Source organism: Cervus elaphus, chromosome 29 (genome assembly GCF_910594005.1).
Source record: "Cervus elaphus chromosome 29, mCerEla1.1, whole genome shotgun sequence".
Taxonomy (NCBI): Eukaryota; Metazoa; Chordata; class Mammalia; order Artiodactyla; family Cervidae; genus Cervus; species Cervus elaphus.
The window spans coordinates 22,172,410-22,178,811 of record NC_057843.1 but is presented as its reverse complement, the minus strand read 5'-3'; positions in this window follow the sequence as shown (position 1 = coordinate 22,178,811).

Sequence of the window (6,402 nt, the reverse complement as noted above, 5' to 3'; positions counted from 1 at the left end):
CCATATGGCTTAAGCAAATAAAGAAAATTTTAAAATATATGTATATTTATTTGGCTGCACCAGGTGTCAGTTGTGGCACATGGGACATTTTTTTTTTCAGTTATATCATATGAACTCTTAGCTGTAGTATGTGGGATCTAATTCCCTAATTAGGGATTGAACCCCAGCCCCCTGCTTTGGGAACATGGAGTCCCTGCCCCTGGACCACCAGGAAAGTCCCAAGAAGACATTTTATTTCATTCCAAATGAACCTAGCAACTTTCAAGTCCATTAATGTTGAAAGACTTGAATTTATCAAATCAGTGTCACTGAGACTTTTTTGTATTAAAGCACAGGGCTCTTTGATTCTTGCCTCCTATGTTCTCCTTTCCTTCTCTGAGGGGCCTACCTTTGCTTCTCACATGGGAGAGACTGTCTCTGCTGGAATTGTTCCTGTTCTCTTGCCTGTAAGTACATGGTGGCTGCTGCTAGAAACTCGGTGGTCTACCTCTGCTGCTGACTCACTGCTCTCTGATGAAGCTCAGCACTGTGACCTTTTCAGTTGCATCCTCTGTTCATTCATGGCTTTCACTGACCTCCCTTCAGCTTCTGCTGAAGGCTCTCCTATCCCCATTTTATTCTTTAATAACTGGCCATTTTGACCTGTTATCTTTTGTGATAACTGCTTGTGAGAAGATGATTTCTCAATTAGCTTCATTAGACATACAAAATATTTGGGGATCTCTTATGTATCTCAAGGAATTCTAAAAAGGTTGGGCAGTGGGTGGAGAGAGCTGGAGGAGGCTCTTTCAATCCATGCCCTGCCTAGGTCTGTGAGTAAACCTTTCCACTTTGCTCTGGCTACTCCAGTTGACTAAAGACCCTACAGAACTCTATATCCTTCCAGAGCTTGAAAAAGGAGCATGAGTTCCTTGTTTTTCAATTCCAAAACCCATCTGGGTACCTCTATCTCCTACTCAGATTTGGACCCTGAGGTGACAACTCTCACTAGCATCCGAACTCCCTTGATCTATTTTCCCTGTTTCTCTCCTGGCTTCTCCTTCCCTCAGTACAGAAAGGATTCCTACTTCTCTCTCTATGGAACAAAATCTGTTCTTGAATGATCATAAATTCTTATAGATTCTATAGTCTAAAGAAGAGAGTACTCTGAATTCACCAGACTTTTAGATGTGTGTAGGGCGGTGGGGTGAGGGGGGAGTGGAGGTGGGAACAGGGGATGGGGCTTACAAAAAAAAAAAAAAAAAAGCTTTCTTTTTCAAAGTTAGTGTCTCTATCACTGACATTCAAGGTCCTCTTTTGGAGTTCAAAAGAATAATCTTTTTTCCTTGTGAGATTTCCCCCTCCCAACATTATGGTTTGTTTCCTTAGCACATTAAGCCTCAGCCTCAGAGTTTATAGTCAATGATACATGAAAAGGAATTGGCAAGAAAGAAAAATCAGTACATTGGGTAATGTTTGAAAATCTTATTGTTAGATTGTCTTTGTCTGCTGCCTTTCTGATTTCTCTTCATTCTCCCACATTGTCAACAATAATATTAATCAAGACATTATCAGTGAATAACTTCAGTTCTTTCTATATATTTTCTTTCACTGCTTAACATAGTTTTGTGCCTATAGTTCTTCACTTCTTTGAGACCATGTATCCTTGTGAGATTTGCTGAAGGTAGGGACTTTTTCCTCTAGAAAAATACACTCAAGTATATAACACATTGTCTTAGTCATTCAGGCTGTTATAATTGAAAAAGAAAACAAAAACATAGACTAGGTGACTTGAACAACAAACATTTATTCTCACAGCTCTGGAGACTAGGAAGTTCAACATCAAAGTGATGGCAAATTCTGCCTGATGTGGGCCTACTTTGTGGCTCATAGACCACTATCTGCTCACTGTGTCCTCACATGGCAGAAGGGGCAAGGCAGCTCTCTAGGGTCTCTTTTATAAGAGCACTAACTCCATTAGTTAGAGGAGGGCTCTACTCTCAATACCTAGTCACCTCCAAAATCTCATCTCCTAATACAACCACATTGTGGGGGGTTAGGATTTCAACATATGAATTTTGGGAGGATACAAACATTCGGTCCATAGTACATATGAAATTTTAAAAATTATTTTAAGAGGTTTATGGAGTTTCTTAACTCCATTAACTTCTGTTAATGAAATCATGAGGGATACAATGTCCTGAGTTGAGACAACTTGTCTGCCTTGTTCATTGCTATAGTTGCAAGGCTTGAAACAGTTCTTACCACTTAAAAAGTACTCAGAATCTATTATCTAGTTAAATGAAAAAATTAATATCTCCAACTCTTACCTCTCTCCTGAATTCTAGCTCATTTTGCCAACTGCCATTCAGCTATCATATCAGAAGATTAAACTCAATATATACAAACAGAACCATTATCCTTTACTTTTGTTGTCTGTTCAAATCAATATTTTATTCTTCAGAGTCACTCTGACTCAACTGTCAGCATCTTTGACTCCTTCTTTTCTCCCTTTATGTACAGTTGGCTTTTCCAAACCCTACTGATTCTATTTCTACAATATTTCTCAGTTTCCCACAATCTATTGTCATTCTATGAAAAAGGTATTTTGGGGAGTATCCATCCAGCTTCAAATGACCCACAAGCTTCAATCCCTCACTCACAGGATGGGTTCCAGGGAGCTATGTTTATCTCCTATCCCCTTGTCCATAGTTGGTTGGACACCTGATCAAAGCTAGGCCATTCACATTCTGTCTTTTAGGAATCTGGAATTAGGACTGAGAAATTCTAACTCACCTTAGATTAATTCCTCAAAAAGAGGATATATAAAAACTAAAGAGTTCTGAGACATCTACCTTCAACCAAGTGGAGTGAATAGAAGAAGAATAAGATGCTGAGAGAAAAGAATTATTTCATTCCAAGAACAGGAAGAGCCAGCAAGTCAGAATCCAGAGCCACATCCAAGATTCCTGACTTCCCCTCGCCAGGTTTCTTTCTATTCTCAAAGTCTGGCTGTAGTCCTTATCATCAGATCTGTAGCACACCCTTTTTTATTCTTACATCCTTTTTTTTCTTTTTAAAAATTGATTAATTTATTTTAATTGGAAGCTAATTACTTTGCAATATCATGGTGGTTTTTGCCGTACATCGACATGAATCAGCCATGGGTGTACATGTGTCCCCCATCCTGAACCCCACTCCCACCTCCCTCTCTGTCACATCCCCTGGGTTGTCCCAGTGCATTGGCTTTGAGTCTCCTGTCTCATGCATTGAACTTGGACTGGTCATTTCATACAAGGTAATACACTTGTTTCAATGCTTTTCTCTCAAATCATCCCACCCTCGCCTTCTCCCACAGAGTCTTAAAAGTCCGTTCTTTATATCTATGACTCTTTTGCTGTCTTGCATATAGGGTCATTGTACCATCTTTCTAAATCCCATATATATACATTAATATACTGTATTGATGTTTTTCTTTCTGACTTACTTCATTCTGTATAATAGGCTCCAGTTTCATCCACCTTATTAGAACTGACTCAAATGTGTTCTTTTTAATAGTTGAGTAATATTCTATTGTGAATATGTACCACAAATTTCTTATCCATTCATCTGCTGATGGATGTCTAGGTTGCTTCCATGTCCTAGCTATTGTAAACAGTGCTGCAGTGAACATTGGGATACACGTGTCTCTTTCAATTCTGGTTTCCTCAGGGTGTATGCCCAGCAGTGGGATTGCTGGGTCATATGGCAGTTCTATTTCCAGTTTTTTAAAGAATCTCCACACTGTTCTCCATAGAGGCTGTATTAGTTTGCATTCCCACCAACAGTGTAAGAGGGTTCCCTTTTCTCCACACCCTCTCCAGCCTTTATTGTTTGTAGACTTTTTAATGGCAGCCATTCTGACCAGTGTGAGATGGTACCTAATTGTGGTTTTGGTTTGCATTTCTCTAATAATGAGTGATGTGGAGCATCTATTCATGTGTTAACATGGCTAACATTCAGTTAGCCATCTGTATGTCTTCTTTGGAGAAATGTCTGTTTAGTTCTTTGGCCCATTTTTTGATTGGGTTATTTATTTTTCTGGTATTGAGTTGCATGAGCTGCTTGTATATTTTGGAGATTAATTCTTTGTCAGTTGTTTCATTTGCTATTATTTTTGCCCATTCTGAGGGCTGCCTTTTCACCTTGCTTATAGTTTCCTTCATTGTGCAAAAGCTTTTAAGTTTAATTATGTCCCATTTGTTTAGTTTTGCTTTTATTTCCACTACTCCAGGAGGTGGGTCATAGAGGATCTTGCTATGATTTATGTCAGAGAGAGTTCTGCCAATGTTTTCCTCTAGGAGTTGTATAGTTTCTGGTCTTACATTTAGATCTTTAATCCATTTTGAGTTTATTTTTGTGTATGGTGTTAGAAAGTGTTCTAGTTTCATTCTTTTATAGGTGGTTGACCAGCTTTCCCAGTACCACTTGTTAAAGAGATTGTCTTTTCTTCATTGAATATTTTTGCCTCCTTTGTCAAATATAAGGTGTCCATAGGTGCATGGATTCATCTCTGGGCTTTCTGTTTTGTTCCGTTGATCTATGGTTCTGTCTTTGTGCCATACCATACTGTCTTGATGACTGTAGCTTTGTAGTATAGTCTGAAATCAGGCAGATTGATTCCTCCAGTTCCATTTTTCTTTCTCCAGATTGCTTTGTCTATTCTAGGTTTTTTGTGTTTCCACGCTATTTGTGAAATTATTTGTTCTAGTTCTGTGAAAAATACCATTTGTAGCTTGATAGGGATTGCTTTGAATCTATAGATTGCTTTGGGTAGTATACTAATTTTCACTATATTGATTCTTCTGATCCATGATCATGGTATATTTCTCCATCTATTTGTGTCACCTTTGATTTCTTTCCTCGGTGTTTTATAGTTTTCTATATATAGGTCTTTTGTTTCTTTAGGTAGATTTATTCCTAAGTATTTTATTCTTTTCATTGGAATGGTGACTGGGATTGTTTCCTTAATTTCTCTTTCTGTTTTCTCATTGTTAGTGTATAGGAATGCAAGGGACTTCTGTGTATTAATTTTATATCTTGCAGCTTTACTATATTCATTGATTAGCTCTAGTAATTTTCTGGTGGTTGTCTTTAGGGTTTTCTTTGTAGAGGATCATTTCATCTGCAAACAGTGAGAGTTTTACTTCTTATTTTCCAATCTGGATTCCTTTTCTTTCTTTTTCTTCTCTGATTGTTGTGGCTAAAACTTCCATAACTTTATTGAATGGTAGTGGTGAGAGTGGGCACCCTTGTCTTGTTTCTGACTTTAGGGGAAATGCTTTCAATTTTTTCGACATTGAGGATAATGTTTGCTGTGGGTTTTTCATAGAGGTCTTTTATTATGTTGAGGTATGTCCCTTCTATTCCTGCTTTCTGGAGAGTTTTTATCATAAATGGGTGTTGAATATTTTAAAAGGTTTCCTCTGCATCTGTTGAGATAAGCATATAGTTTCTATCTTTCAATTTGCTAATGTGGTGTATCACATTGGTTGATTTGTGAATATTGAAGAATCATTGCATCCCTGGGATAAAGTCCACTTGGTCATGATGTATGATATTTTTCATATGTTGTTGGGTTCTTTTTGCTAGAATTTTGTTGAGGATTTTGCATCTATGTTCATCAGTGATATTGGCCTGTAGTTTTCTTTTTTGTGGCATCTTTGTCTGGTTTTGGTATTAGGGTGATGGTTACCTCATAGAACAAAGGACACTATAGCAAAAATCAACAAAACTAAAAGCTGGTTCTTTGAGAAGATAAATAAAATAGACAAACAATTAGTCATACTCATCAAGAAAAAAAAAGGAGAAGAATCAAATCAATAAAATTAGAAATGAAAATGGAGAAAGACAACAGACAACAAATAAATACAAAGGCTCATAAGAGACTACTATCAGCAACTATGTGCCAATAAAATGGACAACTTGGAAGAAATAGACAAATCTTAGAAAACTACCTTCCAAAACTGAATCAGGAAGAAGCTGAAAATCTTAACAGACCCATCACAAGCATGGAAATTGAAACTGTAATCAAAAATCTTCCAACAAACAAAAGCCCAGGGCCAGATGGCTTCACAGGTGAATTCTACCAAAAATTTAGAGAAGAGCTAACACCTATCCTACTCAAATTCTTCCAGAAAATTGCAGCAAAAGGTAAACTCCCAAACTTACTCTTATATCCTTTTAAAAAATTTTCTTGATTTCTTTGTTTGCTTTCTCTAGCTTGTGGTTTTCTATTATATGTGGGGCTGTGTGTTAGAGTGCAACTTGCCCTGTGTCAGCTTCCATTAAGGTGAGATAATAGATGATGTATCTTATTGTTAGTTGAAAGGTGGAGTATCATGGCTATAAATATTAACACAACTTTTGAACTATCTCATTCAT